This window comes from Lepisma saccharinum, chromosome 4 (genome assembly GCF_977018435.1).
Source record: "Lepisma saccharinum chromosome 4, izLepSacc3.1, whole genome shotgun sequence".
NCBI lineage: Eukaryota > Metazoa > Arthropoda > Insecta > Zygentoma > Lepismatidae > Lepisma > Lepisma saccharinum.
In genome coordinates, this window is record NC_139232.1 from 105,107,033 (window position 1) to 105,134,669 (window position 27,637).

Consider the following 27,637-nt stretch of genomic DNA (forward strand, 5'->3'; position numbering starts at 1 on the left):
AGCCGGTGTGAAATCGAACCATTTTGTTTACACCTACAACATAGTGGGTGTTGTAAAAGTTTTAATTTATGTAATTTCTCTTCCGTCACCCCTATATCCTGTACCACACAGTACCACGCAGATATTACCAAGCGCGATAAATGTGCTGCTTGAACATTGTTTCATATCTTGTGCCAGGGATGGGTAGGTTGTTTAATCATTATCTTGCAGCTCGGCAGTGTTGCCAAACAACGTGACCTGTATAATTGAGATACTTTCGGTATTTCCAGAGTTTTCGCTGAAAGTAGTATATAATACATTTCTAGCACTGATTCTTGTAAATATTTATAATGCGGTGGCACCGTAGCTATTGCTATCGACAAGTGCAATGGTATGGTGTCCAAAATCTGCTTAAGTATCACATCCGTTAAATTGTCTGGAAAGTTTACTAACATTGACACATCTGCTTGTACGCGGAGAGCTTGGCTCTTTAAACTCCACGTGAGTCAGGTCAAGTCCCCCGCACCGTACCGGTAGACATACATTCTCGTGACTCACCCGCAGTATTTGGTGGGCCCAGACAAACCAGTTTATCGCACTCCTTATCTGTACAAAATCCAATTTCCTCATCGGAAGCACTCGTGCCACAAACCAGAGCTTTGAACTCGCATAAATATTTACAAAGGCTAAACTGGCAACCAAGCTAAGGGCACGAAGTTTGTTTTGTTCAAGCACACTTTTCAGGCCAGCAATACATGTTGAATAATTTTGAGCAATCATTTCTTGTAAAGAGTGGGTAAAAAAATTTCCAAGTATTTTCAGTACATTTACTTTTTGAATTTTATCATTTTGATACGAGTGGTTTGTAGCATCTAAGTGCATCCAATGAGTTTTATTAAAGTTAAGCTTTAGGCCAGCCACAGCGCTGTATTTTCTATCACGTCTTCAAGTATTTCCATATCTGTCGGCAATTTCACAAACACAATGACATCATCAGCATAACCTAATAATTTTATCGTTGTCGAGTGAATATTTAACCCCTGCAATTGCATTTCAAGTACCTTTAAAAATGGCATTAACGCTACACAAAAACTTATCATAGACATGGGATCACCTTGTCTCACACCCCTTTGTATAGGAAATGTTTTACTTAAAAAAACATTGATTTTTACACACGATTTGGCATCAGTATATAAACTCTTAATCGCATTTGCAAATTTTGGCCAAAAACCATCCGTAAGAATACAGCATATAAAAATTCGTGCTGTATAGTATCAAAAGCATTTTGAAAATCCAATGTCACTATACCATGGTGACCTTGAATGGTCGTATGTATATAACTAGTTATGACATCACGAATTGTTTGTAAAACAGTAAAGATCGATCTATTATTACCATAGCAGTATTGATGGACACCGATCATTCTTTCCATATAAGGCAAAAGACGACGAAGTAAACATCTTGCAAAAATTTTATAATCCGTGCACAACAAAGATATAGGTCTATAGTATTTTACTACGGTAGGGTTAGGAGCTTTGGGAACCACGACGATTACACCTGTATTGCTCGTCCTTCCAAAGCAGTGTTGATTACACTGCATTTATCCAGTCTGTCACAATGTTACCTACAAGTGATCAAAATCTTTTATAAAATTCTATGGGAATACCATCTATTCCTGGCGATGAGTTATTCATCATTCCTAGAATCGCTTCGTACACCTCAGCAGCTGTAAAGGTTTTTTCAATACGCAAGTTATCATTATAAGAAAATATTTCCGGCACTTGTAAAAATATTTGTTCCTGAGCTGGATTATAACTTGTTCCTTGAAATCTAGAATAATAAGAGCGGTAAAAGATTTTCTTTATTTCAGTCACATTACTATGTTCAGAATTATCTTCGTCTATTATCTTTTGAATCGTTTGGCGTTTTCCACGATTACGTTCATGTAGAGCATGACTAATGTTGGCAATTTCAAGAGGATCGAAAGGTAGAAGTTTACTACGTATTTTGCACCGACATCTTTTTTGCGCGTGTAATTGAAACATATTGCCTGTACTTGTTTAATGTTCTGTTGCACTTTTCCCCCCTCTTACCCCTTCATCAGTTAGATCTCGCAACACTTTATAGTAAAAATTGTATTTATTATTCCAATCCTGGTTCCGTTCCCTACTATATTGTCTACAAAATCGTGTGATAGCTGGCTTTAGATATTCATCCCACCACTTAATTATGTTTATTTGTTTCACCCTTAATCGTTCTCAATACTTCGAATTCTCTTGTAATGTGTCAGCAAAAAGTGGATCATCAAATAAAGATATATTCATTTTCCAATATCCATACCCATATTGCATATTTGTCATTTGCATTTTTTACCGCCATTATAAATGCACTATGATCTGAGAAGCAAGTTGGCACCATATTAACATTAGTGATATTAGGGATAATTGATTGTGAAACATAAAATTTATCTAACCGTGAAACACCCCCATCCTTTACGTATGTGAAGCATGCACTTGTTGGGTGCAAAGTGTCCCATACATCTTTCCACTGAAACCCATTTACCAACTGTTGCAGCGCATTGGGTGTATTAAATCCAGCACGCTGGTCTTTTGGCAACAAAACACAATTAAAATCGCCTCAACAAATAATATGTTGCTTATTACCTTGAAGTTCCTTGAGCTGAATATGTGGAACTATTATAGACAATATAACTAGAAGGTAACTCATAATTAGATATTGCTACTTCTTGAATGAGAGCAATATCTATAGCTGACTGAATTATAAAGTCCCCCTATGCACTTTGTTTTGTTTTGTTTTGTTTTGTAGTTTGTTTATGTTTATACTAGCAAGCCTAATGGTGGTAAGCATCACTATGGATATGTAAACACTTACTTTTACAATACTGTTAAATATATACATTGTTTTACTATTTTTTGGTCTACCTTACACACTAGGATTCTTTGAAGGGAAAAAATAGCTACATTTTATACTCTGGCTATGTATGAAATATTTCACACCAATCACATGGCCAAGCATCATATACCTTTACTCATTTTACACATTCTATTTCTGACTTTCATTTTTACTTGCACCCACACATTCACTAGACATACTAGGGGAAACACTGCATTTGGATCCGATCAGATCAACACTCGGGGCCAAATTTGTCACACTTTGGGATCTGGTTATACGCACTGGGGAGGGGAATATTGCCTGCTGCTTCCCATTCTTGTTGTGGTGGGGGTTAGGTGCCACATTTTCTTGTACTTTTTACTTCTTCAACTGCTTCTGTTCCAGGAGTCTCTTCACATTTGATTTTCTTTTGGCATTGTACTTAGTTCCTGTTGTAGTTTCACTAAGCGGAACCTTGCTTTGTTGATCTTCCAGTGTATGGGATACTCCTGCTTCGTACATGCCAGTCTCCATTTCGAGATTACTCGTAGTGTCAGACTCGCGCATCTCTTGATCAGTTGCTTCCAGACTGTCAGTTACCAAAACGTTATCCCGTACGTCACTGTGGAGGTTGTCTAAAGATACCACATCTTCCGCCAACGATTTGCTGTGGATAGCCACAGGTAGAGGTGTTTCCTTGGTAGGGTCCAGTTGGTGTTCTAAAACATCACCTTTTTCGGCTCTATTTGCAGATTTTCATAGCGTTCATTGCTCACATTTTTTCTTGCAACTGCATGGGAATTGGCAACACTGTAAATTGTGTGTCAGTCTTTATATTCGTCTCATGCGCTTAACGATGGCTAGGTGGTCTCTGTACCCCTGCTGATTACGACTGCTTAGGCTGGATTTCTACAGGAGCAGCACGTGCTCCAATATTATCTTGTATCACTCGCTCACCCATAGCACCACATCGTTGTGGTCAAAACCGTGCTGTGTGTTGAGTGTCTTCACATATTTTAGAGGTAGGTTTCTGTCCATAACATGTTACCCAATATTGCATGCTCTGTATTGATACATAGGACGGGCTTGGCTTATTCAGAACCATTTTCACCAACTTAATGCCTGTACGAGTTTTATAAATATGCTGATCCGAATATCGCTCGTCTACCGAAGGGGTCTTAATTTCACCATATTGCGCAAGCACTGTACGGATATGGCTATCGGTTATTTCCATTGGTATAACATGTAGTCTCACTAGTGTAGTTGTCCTATCAGCCCAATCTAATCTAAATTCATGTTCATCATCCTCATCACAATACACTAACTTCCCTTCAAATTTATTAATTAACTGCTCGCCTAATAGACGCGTCACTAGCTTAATATATACGCAATTACGGTATTGGTCCAGTTCAATACTTAATACTTGGTCTTCAGTCAAGGCAAGAGTATCCCGTATCCAACGACGAAGCATCAGCGATGATGGGGACTTCTTCACACTTGAAAACCATAACTATAGCGTATTTACACGACGGATTTCCATTTTTCCTTCAATTTAACAACTTTACGTAACTTGAAAATTTACGCGTTTCGCGTCGTCTAGCACGCCAGAGTCCTGATGACTCACCGGTTCACGAGCAGAGGCACGGCGATATTGCTCGCACGGGCACTTCCGCGGAACTGTCCACTCGGCCACATGGTCCGGCAGTTCTAGGTTCATGTCCTATTACTCACTTGCTCCGTTCTCGGCGTCTCACAGTACACGTATTCCGCTGCTCTGACGTAGCTAAACAGCGAGGAACGAACCTTCCTGGCAGGTGCTCGCGCACGGAGCGTACGGACTGGTGTGGAGCGTTTATGACCCAACCCAACCGGCGGCTGGGAAACAACGAATCAGTGATCAGTTAAATTCTCTTCGACTAACATCGGGTATTTCCGAGTCACAAGGCACCGAAAGATCCTGGCGTGACGAGACAAATGAACGTGTGATACACAGCATGTTGCCATGTTGTTCAACGAGGCACATACTCCCCGAAGCGATTGGTGGACAGATAAAGATATGTGGCAAAAAGTAGCTCAGCCGCCAGCTGGGCCTGCGATCAGTGTAGAACAAGGCGGCCCACAGGGAGAGAGACTTATCCTAAAATATGTATCGATATCCAAATGGTCAAGTACATACGAATACAATAAAAACACTGTTGCATGCAAACTGATTATATTATGTACCAGTTTATATAATGATACACTTTCCACAGTAGTAAACACTCTCTGCAAGATTATACTACAATATTAAAACGTCAACAATAGATAAATGTCTTGAATGTTGGTGACATATTGTCAAGCTTTGATTGTTATGTCACATGGACCAGAATACTGTGGAAGAATTCGTAGGAAAGAACTCATAGGCTTTCGTCCTCAAATTGCTTGTTAATTTCTTCCAAAGCGTCCTTTATTACGCCAGCGTTCTCTTCTGTCCATTGAACCCTCACCTTGTCTCTTGAAAGCTCTTCGACAATCTCTTCTTCAGCAGAACCAAATTCTCCTTTGTGATCGTCGTAAAGTTTCATCGCCTGCAGACAAAGTAAGGTCTAATTAGGAACTGGAACATATCTATTATACACAAGATAGCCCTGTTTCAGGCTGGGCGCCCCCATAAATAGGAATATCAAAGATACTTATTACGATAATATGATTTTCTCGGATTTTGGGTGGAATGAAAACGTTCCTACTGTGTGCCACTAGCCTCACCGTAATTCAAGTCCCTATCTTTACCATGATTCAGGACAGTTTTGAATCCAGATACGTTCCTCCAGAAGGGGGATACCAATCTTCACGGGGAGGGAATGTCAGGGGCAGCGAATTGTAACATCAATAAAATCAACACAAATATTTCAAAATTCCCCTTACTTCTGACATGTAATTAAATTATGTTTAAATTTAGATAAGACTGCACAAGCACGTCAAACCATTCCACACCAAATTGTTCATTGGCTTACCGTTGAAATATCTGCAAGAAGATGACATTCGCTGCGACAATTGAAATTCACATTACACCATCCCCTGCACGTGCATATGATTGAGTTTCAGTGAAAATGAATATTTATTACATATTCCTAGTTAGCAAACCGAACAATGTTATAATGTATTCATTCTTTTGACTTTTAATTATAAGTCTTTTATGGCAAAGAAGTCACAAAAAGTACGTTCTACGTTAAATTAAGTGGATGAAAGAAAAGGTGAACATGGTTGCCAAATTTCTAAACTACTGTCCGAATGCTCTGCCACGTTATTTGTTTTTTTTTGTTTTTTTTTTTTAAAGTGTGGGACTTATCCACTTCGCCCCATCCCACCTCGTGAATTCATCACTGATTCAGGAACAATTAATTTCGAAGCAGCTACGAGAGATTTCTTCCTTTCTGACCTAATTCAAATTTGTTCTAAGTCATTTTATGCTTAGATAGGCTAATCAGATCTGAAGTAGGATCCGAGTCACTGTGCAATCTGCCTCCATCGGGGATCGAACACTGCACGCATTGATTACAAGCCATAGAGCTTCGATCGTAAAGAAATGTTGAATGTAATTTTACCTCTGAGTGAAAAAAAATAATTCAAAAACAGAATTTGAAATTTCCTCATACTAAGTTACTCAAGATTGTTGTTTATGCATGCCAATTGCATTTAGATTTACTCTAGGGTATAGGAGGGGGCATGTTCACTTCCCTACGTAAAATGTCCCAGTACGCTTTGAACGCCACCTTACTTCAAACAAAGTTCAGGAAGATCAGTTTCCCTCTGACAACCATACGTCAAGTCCATGTCGAGCTCAAAATATCCTCCCCTCAAACCTTTCCCACCAATAGCGTTCGTATAAGGCACTGTCCACGTGGATTAAATTAGATGTTGCCAATTCAGCTTCGGTATACATTTCTTAACGTGAAGTTGCAGTTGCCTTATATTTGCTCGGTTGTGTTGTGCTTTTTTTTCTTCTTTTTTTTTTTACAATGTGGGGGCCTTGAGAATATAACGTCGCAGTGAATGTGACAAGAGCGCTTTCCAGAAAAAGACAGGTGCTGGCTCGAAACCAGATACGAGACCGGACGGTTTCCTCTCGAGCTGTGCCAAAGATACCGAACTGGCGTTCGAATGAGGACTGTAACTATTGCCGGATCTACAAGCCGCAAAACCCCAGAGTGCAGGGGGTCCCGGAGACAAGTAAAGGTAGGTAAGTAGAGGGTGGCCTCTGATAATATTTTACGGGGGGACAAGATTTGTAGATCCGGCATTGACTGTAACCATAATGCTGTACATCAGAATCAACAGTGGCTTTACAGACTGAATAACTGAAAGTCTAATCTATGCTCTATGGTAGATTTTGCTGTACAGTTAATTTTAAATAGTGGATGGGAAGAAAGGATAGTATTACTCCATTTATGCACATGTCATCAACGTATTACGTCGAGACTTCCTTGCCACCAATGGTATCTCTTCGAATGCCTATGTCTAGCGGTTACGCCTTGTAATAAAGGGTTTGTCAAGGCACATAGTGGTTCTGTTTCCACTTTCAACTCTAGGTCCTCTCTCGATTAGCCTATATGTGCAAAAAGGGTTTTAAATACAAACTCATACTAAAACCTTACCATCAAATTTGCCGATCATTCTGCAGGTGAAATATATAATCCTGAAATGTTATGCCACCATGCTTACAACATGCTTTTTCTTAACTATAAGGTAAACTACAATCATTTATGTCGCTTACCGTACACCTAATGCTTTGGAAGGAAAACTGCGAAGATACCGAGATAGCACGAAAAATTTTGGCAAGCTTGATGTAGCTTGCTTGTAGCTTGTCAAAGCCACTTGAATACATGATGCAAACTTGTTTCAAGCATGCAGCTATCGGTGACTTGATTCAAGCCTGTTGTAAGCTTACAGCAAGCCTGTTCGTTTTACATGAAAAGCTTGTCTGAAGCTTGAAGAAAGCTTACTGTGCTATCTGGGTAGGGAAGGGTTAAATGACAATCAACACATGGAGAGAATGTATCATTAATCTAAAAGAAAAAGAAACAGAAAAAAATCATACCTTCTGCAGATATTCCTCTGTATTGATACGCACAATGGAAGATGTAAACATATCTATCCACAATGTAGGTGGTCAGCATACCTGGCAAAGAATAACACGTATCAGTGTGTTCCTTTTGACTGCAGGCTGCGCGGCATGTCGCGGATGCCGCCATTTTCGACTCGTGACGTCCTGCTTATTTTTAAGATATTTTTTTTTACCATGCAAATATATATATTGCATAACGAGTACTAACGTTTGTTTTAAGAGTTGTTCAAAGTGTTGGCCAACTGCATTCTCGGCACTTTTTGATGACATTTTGTGACATGCAAAAGTTCCTCTTTTGTAATTATTTCAAGTTCTGTTCGTACGTACATTGTCTTTCAGTTTAAATATAATGTGGAGATTGCTTCTATAGACTCTACTTTGTAGGGTTCCCCACAAATAATAGTCACTTAGTTCCGGTCTCAGTGCCGTAGAAACACTGCCTGGGTAAATTTCACCCAACGCGCGGTCATATGTTTCAGTTTGATATTCCAACATGTTATTTTTTTCCTCGTCTTATCAAATGTGTGATTCAATTCAAATGTTAAAAATGATATTAATCAATGAAGATATTACTAATTGCGTGCCTTAAAACAATTACAATTCGGACTAGAGAAGTATTTATTTATCTGTTTCTTTTATTTTACCCAGGGCGCGTTGTTACGGTATGACAGGAAACGCTCTTCTTGTTTTTTCTCTCTCATATTTTCTCAACTTCATATTTGCGTATTGAAATAAAAATGTTCAAACTTAATGAAATTATGTTATTCCTTGAAGATAATATTTTTTACATGCTTCGAAACAAGTGAAATTCGGAATTAAGAAGAATTTCTCTTCTGAATATTTTTTATCCAGCACGCGTCCTGCAGGGGTTAACAATGGCAAGAAAACAACTTGCAAACAGAAGAAATACGCTAATCAAAATTTCATCAAAAGATGCCGGAAAGGTGTGAATGCAGTTGGCCACCACTTTGAACAACTCTTATAACACAGGTTAGTACTCGTTATGTAAGATAAATTTGCATGCTAAATATGTGTGCTTAAAAATATGTGGGACGTCAAGGGTCGAAAATGCCGGAATCCGCGCCATGCGACGCTGTCTGCAGTCATGTGCTATCTCGGCCCAAAGACAAAATAAATGATTGAACTGAAAACTAATCGTAATTTGAAAGTATGTCAAAGCACGAAACTTAATAATACAAAAAAGGTGTCAATATGTATCACTGTTTTATGTAATAAAACCATGAATGAGAGCCCCGTGGCTATCGCAACACGCTGTACCAATGTACCAAGCTAGTTATAGATTTCTGTGTTCGGGCCGAGAATATAATCTGTTTTCCCCGTACTTTGGTCAAATGTTACCATTATCCGTGTACGCTCTCATATTTTAAAATACCAATCGAAAAGAGTAAATCGAAGCTAGAGGTTCCAGGTTGGAAACCTGATCTGGCATCGATATATCATTGTGTTTATCCTATCTTCATTTCCTTTTCGTTGCGATTATTTCAAGAATTATATGACATACACAATAACAAGCACAGAAAATATAAGCACATCGTAGAACTTCGTAGTGGAATTTTGAAATTCCTTTGCGGTTGGTCACGTGAGTACTCGAAAATTAATGTCCAGAAGAAGGGCAATTGGGTGTTTTGGTTTTATAGCTCTAGTTGCTTTTTCTCTCCATATATTACAATTATGTACATTTATATGAAAACAGTCCGTGAAATTTAAGAATATATCTCCGAATTTGGAACTCCGCATTGAAAACCTACTCAGAGAAGATATACAAATTTCAGAAGACTTTATCATGTAAATTTTTCTTAAAGCCAACTCCAAAATGAGAAGGTGGTCTCTGTGAAAAACCTTAACATAATTGAAGCCGTTAATTTAAACAGATGCTGCAATTAAAACCAATATTGAATTTCCAAACATGATTACCGTAAATTATGACTGTGCACTCTTCTTACATCTCCAAAAGTACCATTATACAAGTATAGACATTATGCTAAGTTTACCGTGACTGGAGCAGCAAATATGTTTCTATACAAACTGCTTAATACTGTAAATAACCTAATTCTTCTACTTCTTTTATATGACCCTATCAACGTTTATATCATGTTGACTTTGGTCAGCGTTTCTGTTATTGTAATTCTTCCGTGTTCGGTAGATTAGATTGTCTCATTCCACCAGTAACACATATTGAAATCAATTATATAAACAACTTAAACAATGGCTGGGTGTGACACTTGGATACACCTGCACTACACCTAGTGTCAAAAAGTGCAGCGAACTCGACACGGACTGTTTGTACGATTTGAATGTTTGTTTGTTTTGCACCTGTGTATTTTTGTGCGTAACACTCAATTGGGTATCAATGATTTCTTTTAAAAATTGTTTTTCATCACACACTCAAACATAATGTAACTTCTATCTTGTATTAATAATAATCTATTTTTGACACATGATAGTAATTCTTCTCTGAAAAAGAAAGACTCCAGCCTATTTGTCACTACAGCATAAATGTTAAGGAATAAAAATTGAATGTAGTGTTAAAGAAAACGGCTATTTAAAATACCAAGGACAAAAGGAATAGGGGAGCATATTACCTCCTTCAATTTTTGGATGGGGTTACTGTATCCCACTAAATCCTTCAATCCGAATTGTACCCATTGCAACGCTTCCAAAAATTTTGATGAGCAGAAGATACTGTCGTTCAGAGAATCTCGTTTTTTGTAGCTAAACACACAAACAAAAAGGTTATCTTATCTACGTTATCTCCCTATCCAAAAGAATTCAAAGTATCGTGAATCTATTATAACTACTCCATTTTGGTTATAGCGTATCATGCCAAAGGCGTGACTCGAACTCAGGACCCTTAGAGTCATAACTCGATAGTCTAATCACTTCTTACAACCCTGCCAGACCAGTCATCCCCGAAGTGTTAATATCGAATGATTTAGTGTTGTTCTTATTTCACAGTGGCGAGCCCCTTTGCTTGTGTTAGTGTTCCATTAATTATCTGGGGTGTCACCTCATCACCTTTGCATCCCTCTTGCGAAGCGAGCAAGTCGCTTCCAGCTGTCATAGCCGTAGATTACGATCCCCATAATCTACGTTAGATTTTATTTATTTATTAATTGATTTAGTTTATTTTACTTCGCGGTTTGTGCCTCTTGGCTAATTTGCAAAGATAGGGATGAGTGATGAAATTGATGAATGGACATTCACAAGCCCGGGGGGGGGGGATTCGAACCCGGGACCCTTGGCGTCGCCTACCTTAGATTTTGTACGTGGTGAAGTTTGGTTTGCTTTTCTTTCATTTCTTTCCCACCGCGAAATACATGAACACTTTTCTTTATTTCTTTTGGCTCCGTTAGCTCGTACCCCCCTCCTCCGATTAGGATATAATTGATGTCCGGTTCTTTTGGACCCTTCCCGCTACATTCATTTGAATGTTTTTCCATCCTCCAACTTTTTTTTTCACACGTTTTCGTTAGTTTTTCGTCGTTCAGGCCTCCCGACGTATTTAGCGCGTCTCGCTACCAAGGAAGTAGCCATACAGCCTATTGGAGCTAGACCCTACAGTATCGCCACACCTTCTGGTTTGCATGAGACAGGGCCTCACATCAAGAATGTTCAGGGCTCCACCTGCCATTCCCATATCGGCAGCCGCCCCTTTTCCATCGCCCAATTTATCTACACATCGGTCCGTTCCAGTGACATCGTCGCACCTTCGAGGATAACAGTGCAGTCCCCGCCCGTCCACCCCAGGTTCGCAAAGAAACGCCCAAACTGTTCGTGTGTTCGACCCCCGTCGCTGGACCTTTCTGAACGTTACGGACGATCTCCATTACCCAATAAACGCTCACCACAGCGATTGCTAATGGAGTATACTACGTCAATGAATAAAGAACGTTTCATAGTATTTGTTTTCTGTTCCCAGTGGCCTCACATCGTTTTCAAGCCTGTATTTCATGTAGAAAATACAAACTTATAGAGTGTACCACCACGGAACAGTTTTTTTTATGACATCGCAGAAAGACTTGCCAAACATTTAACAAGATTTCTGACATCAACAACATTAGTTTAAAAAATGAAATGTATGAAAGAGACAAACAATTGTTTTTGGGGGCGGCACGGCCCATGTATAAATCTAATATTTGATTTTTTTAAAAAAAAAAAAATCCTTGTCTATTCTATATAACTTCATTATTTGTTTGACAGACACTCCACAGGTAAACCGCTCAGGTTATACCTCTGTATATATTTTATGCCAATTTTCTTTCTTCTCGAGTGTGCCTAGATAAGTTTTTTTTTTAAAAAAACATATATATGAAACTAACGGTTCAAAGTGTATGGACAATCCGAGTGACCCAAACAATGTTCAAGAGAGACTGACCCTTTGACAGGTAATCAGCAATACGCATCTTTTTTTTCTCTCTCAACGTGTGTTTAAGAGCTTTAGTGTTCCGTGTGACGATGCCAGGGGTCCAGGGCATGAATGTTTGTGAGTGTCTATTCATTAATTTCATCATGTCATCACTCATCCCCATTTTCGCAAATTAGCCAAAAGTGGCACAAAAAAGCGAATTAAATTAAAGCAAATGAATAAACAATCAATCTTACAACCCGGCCAGACCAGTCATCCCGGAAGTGTTAATATAGAATGTTTAAGTGTTGTTCTTATTCCACAGGTGCGAGCCGCTTTGCTTGTGTTAGTTGTCCATCATTTATCTGGGATGTCACCTCATCCCTCTTGCAAAGCGAGCGAGTCGCTTCCGGCTGTCTTAGCCGTAAATAACGATTCCCTAAATCTACCTTAAAAAAATTGTACGATAGTTACTTTACTTAATTTGCACTCTTTCTCCGAAAACTTGATAAGGAAGTAAAAACCTGTTTAAAATGAGTGAAAAACAATTGAATGAAAGCCAGAGCTTCATATGTCCGTGTGTAATTCGCTGCACTTTTGGCACTAGGTGTAGTGCAGGTGTATCCAGGTGTCAGGCTGGTGCAAGGAAACGGCATTCAACCAAGTAGGCGGGTCGAGGTATTCAAGTTCACAAGATTCAACAAATGCCTGTCTGCTGCCTTAAATGTTCATTTGATTAGTTAGCACACACCACGTGACCATACACCACACACTGCACCGCTTTAGAACGTAGTGCAAACGGTGCAGACACAAGATGAACTACTTGATACGAAATCCACGAATTAAACGAGTTGGTGTTGCACCTTGTAACGTGTAATCAACTAGACGCGTGGGAGCAGAGAGAGCCAATAAGTGCAGGGAACGGGAAAGGGCTTCTGTTTCGAAATTGGATTTGAAAAAATTATTAAAACAAATATTTGCAAAAAACAGATATTTAGAAATAGAAAAGGTACAGGGTGATTCACAAGTAGTAATCATGTTTTTAGCAGTTGCTTCACCTGAGAGAAATATTCACCTAAAAGCACCTTAATGCATCAAGGAAATCTGTAAATATTGAACTCTTACTTACAATGATTTCCATTTGTTAAGATTAGAAATGAGATGATTCAGCATGTTGTTCCTTCCGCAAGAATTCTTATTCGAATAAAAAAACACCGTTCTAGCTTGACGGATGGAAATTCCTTCTTTCTTGGCCAATATATGGTCCAGTACTCTGCAAAAATTAAAACTAATATTAGATAGCTTAGCTATGAAGTCATATTAGATCATTTCAATGAAATTATTTGCATTGAATTACAGTAAACGACCCAATTATATGGAAAAACAACCATTAATATTTCATCATGTTATTAGATTTCCTCCTAGGGATTGAGGTCTGTTTGCTTCGAAGATTGAAGAAGTAAGTAAGTTTTTTGAACCAACAATTTAACTTTTGCCTCAGACTTATTTATTGATAATGCCTTGTTTCAATTACTTTGATTTTCTGAAGTTCACTTTATTCAGGTAATGCAAGCCAATTTTCTATTCCCTTGTATGAAAAGAGGAACAAAGCTTTTGAGAATAAAATGCTAAGATTTGTGTTTGGACTTGAATGAGATTAAACACAACACAGCACGCACTGACTCGCAGTGAGAGCCCAAAGTTTTCACGGTTAAAATGTCATTGCTGTGTGCGGTATTTCCACGTTCTACGTACATCTTTACTTGATTGAATAAACATTTGTTAAAAATCTGTTTCGCAAGTATGAACTGACAATGATAATGGATTTTAAAAACAGAAACAAAAAGCTATAAAACAAGACCAATATCGTACTTGTAGGACTATCCAATACTGAAAAATAGGTTTTGGAAAGATTGATAAGAACAAGACAAATTTTGAAAGTCTGAAAATCAAGAATTATGTCAAGAACATTTCTGCCTGCACCGTACTAGAATTGCACACCGATTGTACCACCCGTTTTTTATTTATAGAATTTCAAAGAGAGGGATCATTTGCAACACTTAAAAGAAAACACTTTTTTGTTCTCACGACGATAACAGTGTAAAGCACTGTCTGTCATAAAAAATGCTATAAGATTTTTGAAAGTACACTGCTGTTTGTGAAAATTGCAACACCAAAAAGGATACGTATGATTGAAATGAACTTTATACCACAGATTAGGTACATGCCAATACACAAATGATTAGGGTTACAGATTGTATATGATCTCTGACCTTGAGAATTCAGTATGGTGTGAAGCCCCCATGTGCTGCAAACATAGCCTCTACACGTCGTGGCGTGGAATCAAGGAGGGCCTGGATATGTTCCTGGGGAATCTCTCTCCAAGCGGTTTGTATGCGAGTCCACAAAGCATCAACAATGGTTGCGGGAGGGCCATGACGAACAAGTTGCCGACCAACCATATCCCGGACATGTTCGATGGGCGACATGTCAGGCGAACGTACAGGCCAGGGAAGCAGTGGTACCCGTCGTTCTTCGAAGACGGCTTGCACATTCCTCGCCACATGTGGTCGGGCATTGTTCTGCTGAAATATGGCATGTGGAGTTGCCTGAAGGAGGGGCACTGCCTCAGGCTCTAAAACCTCCCTGACGTAGCGGTTGCTGTTCAGATTCCCTTCAATACGTAGGAGGGGAGATGGCATGTTGTGTCCAATGGCGCCCCAAACCATCACACTTGCCGTTTGTCCGCTATGCCGCTTAACAATGCAGGTTGCCAGATTGCGTTCACCACGGTAGCGTGTAACACCTATGCGACCATCACTGTAGGACAAGTTTAAGCGGGACTCGTCCGAAAACACTACATTTTGCTACTTAGCATGCCAGCGACGGCATTCACGCGCCCATTGCAGTCTGAGGCGTTTGTGGTTTCTGCACAATGGAAGCCGACGCAATGGCATGCGTGCCACCAGCCCAACCGCACGCAGACGCAGACGCAGACAGGTCCACAACCGTTGTAGTGCTCCAGCGTCGAGCCAACACTGTGGATGAAGCTGTACGGTCCGTTACAGCCATGCGGACAAGATGGCGGTCATCCCGTGCTGTGGTCACATTGCGTGGTCCAGTACCTGCTGGTCGCTGTGTACGACCTTCTTCTATCCACTGGCTCCACACACGCATGACTGTCGTAGCAGCAAGCCCTGTACGAGCCGAAATGTCACGGTATGATAAACCCGCTTCCCGGAGACCGCTCATTCTGCCCCGTTCGAACACACTCACATGCTGATATTGCACCATTTGACGTCGACGAGGCATACCAGCACTTGCTTTCACGTTTCCACTTCGTTTGACGGCTCTTCACCGACTGAGCTTGGCGTAACACTGACCTTTCCGGTCACACAAGAGAGGGCGCTGCTGGTCCTACATGCACGCCATCTCTCTGCAATTCTAATCACTTATTGCTGTTACACTGTTCTACACATCCTCCGAGTTTGGGTTCATTTAGGCCATTATTTCTGGGTGTTGCAATTTTCACAAACAGCAGTGCATATATGCTAGCAAATATGCTAAAGAAAGGCTTCCGTCTAAATCGGATTTAAGTTAAAACCTTCAGCGAGTTATGCAGAGTTAAATCCATTACTCACCTCTGAACCTTATAATCGTCCCTACCACAGGAAGCCAGCGACGAAAGGAAGTCGTCTCTGTCGTAAGAGTCGTAAGAGCTGGGCAAGTTGAGATACCTCTCGAACAGGAAGTCCCACTCTTCTCTTGATGCAAGATTTGAAATGTGGCAAAAAGATCTGCTAGAGATGCTATGGGAAGAAAGCAGAATCCGTAATCGACATTGGAAGAAAAGCGAAACTACTATACTATAGACGGTGCGATTAATATTTAAATGTATTGAATAATATCATGCTATCGTTTGTGAGCCACATAAAACTTCTGTATTTAACTTATTTTCACCTCCACTGTGAACAAAGCATATCCATAATTAAGTTGAATTAAGAAACAAGGGTGATGGCAATTGATGCTAATTATTTAATTAATGATAATTTCTGCACGCATGGGGGCGATGGGACTAAAGCCTCTCCCCGAGATAATTTAAAAAAATGAAAGCAAAGGAGATCGAGAGAAACAAACGTGGTAAATGCAATCTCCCACAAAATGTCCGCCGAATACCATCTTCGTCTTTCAACAACTTTTAAAACGAAGTATAAAAATTGTAATTACACATTTACTACCTCTACCTTCATTATTAATAATAGAGAAAATAAACGATTTCACTTGGACATAATTGCAACACAAATGTTTTTTTTTTTTTTGTGCCAGATTATGCGTAATGGTGTAGTGGATAATACATTAAGTTTCCACCATCCAAATTTTGGGGGAAAATCCGCCATCTTAGAAAATGGCGGCAAAGATTTACCTTGAAAACTACAAACATGTAATATATCGAAAACGGTGCATTCTAAACAAATTGTAAAAATAACCAAACTGAAAGAGCAGTAAACTTGCTAAATTATGTTTTTTGTTTGATAGAGCTACAATAAATCTTAATTGAATTAGAAAGATTCAAATATTTTCTTTCATTTTTAGAATTAGCGTAAAAGTTGTTTCCTGACACAAAAGAACAGCAAATATGTAAGAAACTATGTAAAGTACGTCCAAAAATTACTGAACAAAATTCATAGCTTATGAATTTCTCTAGAGATTGCTTTTGTTTCGCGCTTTTAATGTCAAGGGTTGATTAGATATGTCGTCTAAAGCATAGTCATGTGTTTCCCGATATTTTACGTGTTCCATTTCTTATGATATTACTGAGAACATAGCACAGTGTTTTCTTCAGAGTTTCGTGTTGTTTTTGTTGTTTAAAAATGTATACAGATAGTAGCAGCGATTAGGTGTCTGAACTAAGCAAGGGATAGGGGAGGGCATGGACAGTTTACTTTCTTTATAGCCTACTGCAATTAGACAGAATCGTATTGAAAATGGAATTCAGGCAGATGATTTTGGGTCACATCCACTGGTAGGCAAGGTTTAGCATTAGGAGACCATAATGCTGGGACAAAAAAATTGTGTATGGGGGGAAAGGGGCATTGCCGCCACTATCAATACATTGAACTATTATGATACAGTTTTTAATCAGTCACTTTGCCAGAAAGTCCATTGCAGAAATTTTGCATTTTAAGGCTGGGTGGTCTTCATATCAAGATCAGTTTCCTGAGATGTGTTGCTTATCTAATGGCAGTTCAGGCCTTCAACAAATCCTTGAGATCAAGTAGTTGTATTGATGATAATATTGGCACAACAAATGAAGAGCCATATGATTAAACAGCCCGATTTGGCTACACTTAAAACTATGTCAAGATGCCCATATGCCCCAATCGGCCAAGTGTGCACATATTTAAATCTAAAGAATTTTGAGCCCCAGTGTACAAATGAAGAATCATACAGTGTACAAATGAAGAGCTCATATGATTAAACAGCCCGATTTGGCTACACTTAAAACAATGTCAAGATGTCTATATGAATCAATCGGCCATGTGTGCACACAGTTAAATCTAAAGAATTTTGAGCCCTAGTGTACAAATGAAGAACCCCCCTCAGACAGATTTGGCCATGTGTGCAAAGGCTGAATCTCTCAGTTTCTTGTCCATAAGCTTGTCAAAAATATGCCCCTCTTGATATTGTTTTTGCTACACCTAAAACTAAACCAAAAGTGCTCATAAAACCCACACCCACCCACATCTACACCCACATATATTTACTTCCGGTCCGGTAATATGTAGAGGCCTTCTAGAATTGCTCTGTGACTCTCTCATTTCTTACATCATAAACATATGATTTTTCACCTATAAGAATAACACTACATATGGTGTCATCAGGGAGTATATCGTGGAATTCACAGATAATTTTAATGTTTGTCCTGTAATTAACCACAACTTGTTTCCTTTTTGAAGTGTTGATGACAAACATGGGTCTCTGTGTTTTAAATTCATCTGGTGTGTAATACATGTCAGTATTGCCAGTAGTGACCCTTTTGTATGCTGTAAATGCTTCATATAATTTAAGGAAATCATCCTTGGACATGTCTAAATTATAATTTTCTCTAGGAAACACCTCATTTCTGCAAGTATAGAGTTTTGATTTGAACCCCAAGAAATTTTATATAAATACCAAAGCCAAAAATATTAACACACATACACACACACACACACACTAAATATACAAAGCACACTGCTGAACCCAACTGATATTTTTTATTAAGCATAGAATTTTGATTTGAATCCCAAGAAATTTTATATAATAAACCAACAACAAAAATGCCAAATCAAAAATATTGTAATCAATGCAATAAGAATATATCCAGCCCCAATTGGGCTAAGCACCAAAAGAATTGTAATCCGGACAAATGCAGAATTCTCACAAAAATATGCCCAAAATGCCATAGAAAATATAGCATGGAATATTTCACTTATACTTGTTCTGCACATTCATCAACATTTCCAAACAAAATTGATTGGAAATATTTGTGTGATTGCCCTGTATAACTTAGATTGCAAGGCCATATTTTGTAATTTTCTAGACCAGGAGCTAGACCCTGTACACCAGAAACAGGCTACAAAGTGCCTCTCCACAAATTATGTGAGCATTATGGAGCACACAATACACTTTACAATTTTGAGAATCTCAATTTAAATTCAGGAACAAGAGATTTGGATTTGATGTATCTGGAAATATCCCTTCTTTCAAAAAATGTTTGCATCTTGAATCAACCTGCAAACAATATTACATGTTAGGCTGGGCTATCTCATCAGCAGAGGCATGCAGCTTAGTGGTTTCCCGCACTCACTTTCTGTAAATATATTCTATGATTTTATTATCCTATTAAAGCACCCAATGCTGCAATTTTTAAATTTTTGCTGTGTATGCTTTAAAAGATTGCAGGTGATGATTGAAATCTGCACCACTATACAGCATCCCACTGTCTGTTGTAACAAATTCTGACCTATGGAACCTATCCAGATATAGCTGCAAAGATCTGAAATGTTTCCAGTTTGAGCTCTGATTAGGAAGGATCTCAAAATTATAGAATCCCCTTGGCCTTGTATAATTTGTGCCCATAATAGGAAAAATTGCTGTAATAATAGAAAACAACAAAAAATCCTACAATTCTTCTATAGGTATTATACATATTACACTCAAACCCCCTAATCATTCTTAAGTTAAGATATTTGAAACATTGTGTGCTGTCAAGTGCCCACTGAAACTCTGTTTCATTGTTGATGGCAAACACATCATGCTCTGACAGTGTTGAGAATCTAATTCTGAAACCCTCAACAAGAGATTCAGATCTAATACATCTTGCAATGTCTCTTCTCTCAAAGAATGACATTGTGCATGCATAATATATCTAAGATCTATGTGCACAGTTGCAATCTTTACACACAACAGTTTTCATAGAATAATCAGCACTACAATTTTTGGATTTTTGATCCAACAGATACATCATAATCTTATTCAAATCAATAATACCTCTATTGTGGAAATTTCCTGTGCGGACAAAATCTGACCCTTTATACACCATGCCTGTGTTTGTAGTTATAAAATCAAATGCATCAAAATAGCTTAGGTACATGTTATAATTAAAATGTTTCCAGTTTGCAGTCTGATCAAAAGACATAAGAAAATTATACAGTACTACAATATTTGTGTTTGTAAACCAATAATTGTTCCTGTAGGAATTATAGAAACTGACAAAGAATCCAACAATTCTTCTCTGTATGAAATACACAATTTTTTCACTCTGGCTGATACATCCCAGGCTCATGTATCTAAAACTGTGCTCACTGTTGAGCACCCATCTGAACTCAGTTTCATTTCTCACAGAAAACAAATCATACTCTGACAATCCATGGAACACAAGTGTAAAATTATCCAAAAGTGACTCAGATTTTATGTATTTGCAGAGGTTTCTTCTGTCAAAAAACATAATTGCATAACTTGCTGCAGTGTGAACCTTGCTGTATATACAATTAATTAGCAATAAATCTGTCTAATAGGAACATGTGCATGACTAGATCACAATTGTTCTGTGTTTCAGGCATGTTGATAAGCCCTAGCCCTCCAGGACAACAACACACTCAAAAATACAATATTGCAATTTTTTAAGAACATGTTGAATATATAGCTTGATCACCTCAGCCCTAGGCTGATGATGCTCCTGCTGCCCACTGCCAGACGTTTGTGCCTGAAATACATGATGTTGTTTGGCTTTTCAAATTTAATTATTTTTGCCCTGTATGTTTTATTGCACAGGCAGACAGGATAATTGTTTACCACAGTTGCATGTATCACTCAGGTTGTTCTCCTCCAGTGACAGAACAACACAATCATGGCTACAATTCCTAAATTTCTGCCTCAGGAAATACATAACAAGCTCATTCAAATATGTGTGCTTTGAGTACTCAACCCTGTCAGGATCAAAATCCACCTTACTATACAAATTTCCCTCATCTGTGGTGATGAATTCACTATCCTCCAGGTTCATATCAAGTATCCTATTTAAAAATTTATAATGCATCCAATTTGAACTCTGACATGCAATCATGTGCATCCTATACTCAAAACACCACTCTTAACAATTGTTGAACCACCAATTATCAAACAATTTCAACCCGCAATAATAATAACACTTGTCTGTGTAAAAATTAACAAAAAATCCAACAATCCTCCTGTACCTGTTGTAGACAATTCTTTCAAACTTGCTAAGCAGCTTAAGGCACAGGTATTGAAAAATTCTGTCACTCATAAGCACCCACTGCATTTCAGATTTATTCTGTACAGCAAACAGGTTGTACTCAGACAAGCCAGAGAGCCTAAGCTTGAAATCATCAACAAGTGACTTGGATTTTATATATTTTGAATTTTGAGATCCTTCCTAATCAGAGCTCAAACTGGAAACATTTCAGATCTTTGCAGCTATATCTGGACAGGTTCCATAGGTCAGAATTTGTTACAACAGACAGTGGGATGCTGTATAGTGGTGCAGATTTCAATCATCACCTGCAATCTTTTGATGCATACACAGCAAAAATTTAAAAATTGCAGCATTGGGTGCTTTAATAGGATAATAAAATCATAGAATATATTTACAGAAAGTGAGTGCGGGAAACCACTAAGCTGCATGCCTCTGCTGATGAGATAGCCCAGCCTAACATGTAATATTGTTTGCAGGTTGATTCAAGATGCAAACATTTTTTGAAAGAAGGGATATTTCCAGATACATCAAATCCAAATCTCTTGTTCCTGAATTTAAATTGAGATTCTCAAAATTGTAAAGTGTATTGTGTGCTCCATAATGCTCACATAATTTGTGGAGAGGCACTTTATAGCCTGTTTCTGGTGTACAGGGTCTAGCTCCTGGTCTAGAAAATTACAAAATATGGCCTTGCAATCTAAGTTATACAGGGCAATCACACAAATATTTCCAATCAATTTTGTTTGGAAATGTTGATGAATGTGCAGAACAAGTATAAGTGAAATATTCCATGCTATATTTTCTATGGCATTTTGGGCATATTTTTGTGAGAATTCTGCATTTGTCCGGATTACAATTCTTTTGGTGCTTAGCCCAATTGGGGCTGGATATATTCTTATTGCATTGATTACAATATTTTTGATTTGGCATTTTTGTTGTTGGTTTATTATATAAAATTTCTTGGGATTCAAATCAAAATTCTATGCTTAATAAAAAATATCAGTTGGGTTCAGCAGTGTGCTTTGTATATTTAGTGTGTGTGTGTGTATGAGTGTTAATATTTTTGGCTTTGGTATTTATATAAAATTTCTTGGGGTTCAAATCAAAACTCTATACTTGCAGAAATGAGGTGTTTCCTAGAGAAAATTATAATTTAGACATGTCCAAGGATGATTTCCTTAAATTATATGAAGCATTTACAGCATACAAAAGGGTCACTACTGGCAATACTGACATGTATTACACACCAGATGAATTTAAAACACAGAGACCCATGTTTGTCATCAACACTTCAAAAAGGAAACAAGTTGTGGTTAATTACAGGACAAACATTAAAATTATCTGTGAATTCCACGATATACTCCCTGATGACACCATATGTAGTGTTATTCTTATAGGTGAAAAATCATATGTTTATGATGTAAGAAATGAGAGAGTCACAGAGCAATTCTAGAAGGCCTCTACATATTACCGGACCGGAAGTAAATATATGTGGGTGTAGATGTGGGTGGGTGTGGGTTTTATGAGCACTTTTGGTTTAGTTTTAGGTGTAGCAAAAACAATATCAAGAGGGGCATATTTTTGACAAGCTTATGGACAAGAAACTGAGAGATTCAGCCTTTGCACACATGGCCAAATCTGTCTGAGGGGGTTCTTCATTTGTACACTAGGGCTCAAAATTCTTTAGATTTAACTGTGTGCACACATGGCCGATTGATTCATATAGACATCTTGACATTGTTTTAAGTGTAGCCAAATCGGGCTGTTTAATCATATGAGCTCTTCATTTGTACACTGTATGATTCTTCATTTGTACACTGGGGCTCAAAATTCTTTAGATTTAAATATGTGCACACTTGGCCGATTGGGGCATATGGGCATCTTGACATAGTTTTAAGTGTCGTGTCATTCTATAGAATGAAGGGATCTGAACCAGTTAACTGATGGGGTGATGTAAACTACTCATCATTCATCCTCTTGATGAGACCACTCGTCATTGACATGACGAGTTATTGCTTGGCATGCGAAAGGTACAAATTACACAAAGGAATTAAACTACTGAAAAGACAATGGTAACTCGTTGGATTTTGTGAACCGTTGAACCTGTATCATGGCTGGGTGTAGGATAATTACCTGTCTAACTGAAGTCTTTAGCTGAATGAAAATAGCGAAGTCCTCTGTAAGCTTCTCTCTAATGCTGACCAAAGCGTGCTTCCACTATCGACCTCCTGCCTTGCTGACCTCCTCTCTCTACCAACTCAATTCTCAAAGTCCAGCCACTTCCCAGCTTGTCTCACCTCTATATTCCCTGGCCATCGAGCTCTTCCTCCTGCCGAATCGCCGAATCGTGTGTTTATCATAATTGCTACCATGCAAACCGCTGACACCATAACCAGAAGTGTTACCTGTTCCTGAATGCTCAGGAGGTTTGCATGGCACAACACAATGCATTGTAAACATGCCTAAGAGGCTTGAGACAGCTGAGAAAAACAAGTGAATGCCCTGGTCAACATGAAGCGTTCAGAGAGACTTAATAAAATAAACATACAATCTTAGGGATTGATACGTTCGCCCCTAGAAGGAAAAATTTTCTCCTTTGAAAATTTAAAAGTCAAATCGCAAAGCTTGACATGACTCAGGTTCGCCAATTCCATATATTTTCTTAAAAAACCAAATATACAAAAGAAATCCACCACAACATAACTTTCTCTTGTTTGCCGTATCCTGAAGGAAAGAAAATTTTTATTCCCTAAACTTTATAATGAATAATACCCTTAATACTAACAAATTCGTATGTTTATACGATGTAAAAAACAATAATATATACTATTGTAAGACTAGAAATCACAAAAGTTCGTGTCGTTAAGCGATAAAACTCTTAATGTATCACATGTGCGCGTACGTAATGCTTATTATGTAGAATTGCTCATCCACCTGCTCCTAGTCAAGAGTCTGTGATGCCTCGCCACGCGGTAACGACTCTGTGTGTTCCGCGAGGCAAACGGCTGGCTGGAGCGTCTTTGCAAGATAGAACGGAATTCACAATGTTTGTTTATATTTCCACTCGATATAGACTCTTCAAATAGATAAAAAACCTTAAAAAGGCGCCCAAGTACACGTAAGTAAGCATGTAAAACATTGTCACATCTCACTGTTTTGTCTGTGTGAAAGCCTGATTATATCAAAATGTAGTATGTTGTACGAACTACGTAGCCACTGCACTCCTAAAATCGTTGAATATATGAACTTATATGAACTTGCACTAGCTATGTTGCACATTCCAATGTATTATAATACAATATTCAATGCATATAGTGAGTTACACTGAAAACTGTCGCTGGTAAAACTTAATTATAGCGTTCAATTTTCTTTTCTACGTTAAACTGTACACTGTATACATATATCTGGCTTGGTGATTACCTTTGTATGACTGCACACACACAAAAAAAATAATAATCTTGCAAGTATCTTACCAACTGTCTACTCTGATTATAAATATCAGAAATGTTCTGCGAACAAATGTGTCGCTTTCGATATACCATGTTGGTGAGAAAAAAAAAATATAACGATAATAACTGCATGCGACAAACATATGCATAAAATATTGGCACTAAAGCATACTTTCTAAAATGTTCGAAAGTGCTGTAATTATGTTTTTTGTATTGCTTGCATGTCCGTTTATTATTTGAAGTGCAAAATTTCATCGTAAAAAAAATTATGCACTAATTGATGCACTGGTCAATTGACACCACTGGCGCTTGTCGCTTCCTTGTAATATAATGTAAACTTGAATGCATATAAAACTGGTTCTCATGCATGGCACAAAACTGAAAATGTGTATAAGGGCTATGGAAAAGTACTGTTTCCCATAATGCATGTTAAATGACCAAATAGATACACATGATAGGAGCTCGCATGTGTATGTGTAGAAACACTGTAGCACAATTCTGTAATTATTGTTTGTGACCGGAACTGCTGTGTGTAGAAAGTACGTTTTCTATGCTTATTCTTCTTTCTGGATTGCTTGTCGTCTTGACTGCATTGGGGCAATGTAAAAAATGTGTGTAAATTACCCGTAGAACTTGGGAGATGGGGAAAAGTTGTTGTTTGAACTGCAAACAGTGTGGAGGGAAATTTTATCTAGCTCCATCACTAGGTGTTGTTGATAATGTATAGTCCGCTATACTGGGAAATGTATGGTTGATTACATCCTTCCTGTAAAAGGTAGTCTCCGTGTAGTAATAAGTAGAAATGTCTGCATGTCTCCCTCAAATTGGTGGTGACGAGTCTCTTCTTGAAATAGTACTTAAAATATCTGCATGTCTCCCTCGTAGACTGATACTCAGTCTTTCTGCCTTGTAATAATAGACTGCCTGCGGATGTCCGTCATGAAAAATGCCCATGGATGGTGTAGGCATTGCTTGTCCATGGTGCTCCGTATAGACAGGTTAGGTTAAAAGGAAAAATTATGACAAAGAAAGGAAATAGTGAAGGATAGGAAATGTATGATTCATGTTCATGCAAGTACCCAATACCAACCAATTTCCACTGCCTTTTCTTTAAAATCAAATTAAATTGTCTCATCAAAATAAAATAAATTAAATAAATAAATAAAATAATTGCCATAACTCTTTGAAAATAAATAAGGAAAATTTAAATAAAATATCCAACCGTAATTAAAATATTAATGTCCATGATTAATGTGTTGCCTTAACCTATTAATTATTACTGCGCTGCACTAAATTAATCTGTTTCGCAAGTTGATGATGCTTATAAAAATAATATCCTAGGGGTTGCGGTTAATAACACATTCCAAATAACAAAAACTAATATAGACATAGGCAAAGGGTTTAGGACTAATTCCTGAAATGAGATGCCCTTACTAATCGATTGATTAAGTTGTTTTAAAGCAAGTTCAAGCGAAGTCCAATGGGGAATAGTGAAATCAGATAAATTCTTGGGGATATTAAGTAATAATTCAATTTCTTTCATTTTTACTTGTTCGAAAGCTAAAATTCTTGTGTGTAAAATTTGTTGATCCACAATAATTTGCGAAAAATCCTGATAATTAAAAAATATAGATTCTCCTTCGTTAAGCTGAATTGATTTGTGCGTATTCAAATTATTATTCAAATTCTGAATAACAATAAATTGACCTGAACCTGATATTAAAATACCATTACGTGTCCTAATAAACTGGAATAATTTATTGTCACTAATAGATTTCACTTCAAAATTACAAAATGTAGAATTAATAAACAAAATTAAGTGTTGCAAGCATGTTCTAAATTCTGTTGAAATTAAAATAAATTATTATGTTGTGAACCCTTAAAATAAATATATAAAATTTGTGTTGCGCAAAGCAAGCTGTTAGTATCTAAAAGGTTGCTTTGGCAAGCCTCTAATGGCCTCCTAATAAATGATAGGCCGGTGCAATTTGCTGTGGTTCATATTATGCAATGTAAGACAAAAATTCAGTAAATGCTACTTCTGAGTTTCGTTGAAACTCCAGGTGGTAACAAATAAAGCATCAGGGAATTAAAAAGGTGAAATTCAAATTTGAAACACAATAAAAATGATAAAACTTTCTCAATTTCAAATTTTCTTTAAACAAAAGAAATTTATCCACTCAAAACTTCTTGAGTCCGCCGTATACCTCAAATCACTTGGTCGTGTAAACAGACCCGCCGCGGAAAAGTATACTTGACCCATATAAGAATGGTGTGTCAATCCCTTAGGAATGTTTAAACAAAATAGATAGAAAATAGTTATGCTATATAGTACAATATAAATACAAATTAATAGTTATTACCTACTGTACTAACATTAACATGAAGTTAATCAGTAAGAAGTAATGAATTTATTGCTGCATTGTCAAATAAGGTGCAAATTGGGTAAGTAAACTAAATTTCCTAATAATAAATATTAATAATAATAATAATAATAATTTCTCAAATTCAACATTTGTGGTAAACCACACTGTTTAAATTTGGAAAGGCTAACGATGCCGTGGCGACTTTTGCTGCACATGCCTGTGCCAATCACCGAGGCTTAGCCTGGGCATGTTGCTGACAAATTTTGATTACTCTAAGTGCATAAAGTGCTAAAATTGCCCTTTTGTAAAATTTCTCTGATTTTATCGAAATTTTGTTTGACTTTATCCTAATTTAAACCAAATGTACGTCAATTTCCCAAAAAATTTACTTACTATAAATATCTCTTATGAAAAACGGGAAAATTTTGCGATAAAAACCCAAAAAATTCGTCTTGTAGTTCCTTTGAAAAATTATTGGGCGTGATTAGTCTGAAGTGCATAAATGCGACGTTTTTACGGAAAAAATTATCTATATAGAACAAAATATCCCTAACATTGTTTACATGAACTTCTATCGTACAAATCAAATTCTGATGGCTATATGCGTAACTAAACTGATCCCATAAAATTTTAATGGACGACCGCCACTGATGCGAGAAAATATGCAAAGCCTATGGTAAGTGTTTTCGGAGCTTCCAGCGTGTTCAAAGTACTCGGGAGAGA

The 27,637-nt window shown here is 37.7% G+C and overlaps 1 protein-coding gene and 1 long non-coding RNA gene across 2 annotated transcripts in view; both read right to left on the minus strand.

Moving 5' to 3' along the window:
- Positions 1–27,637, minus strand: part of LOC145986696 (aminopeptidase N-like) — a 256,273-nt gene that overhangs the window by 104,560 nt on the left and 124,076 nt on the right. The window lies entirely within an intron of this gene.
- On the minus strand, positions 5,075–8,011 carry LOC145986701 (uncharacterized). The gene is made up of 2 exons (XR_014441603.1): positions 7,949–8,011; positions 5,075–5,438 (listed from the first exon to the last, which is right to left on the minus strand). It is a non-coding gene; the product is annotated as an uncharacterized LOC145986701 (long non-coding RNA).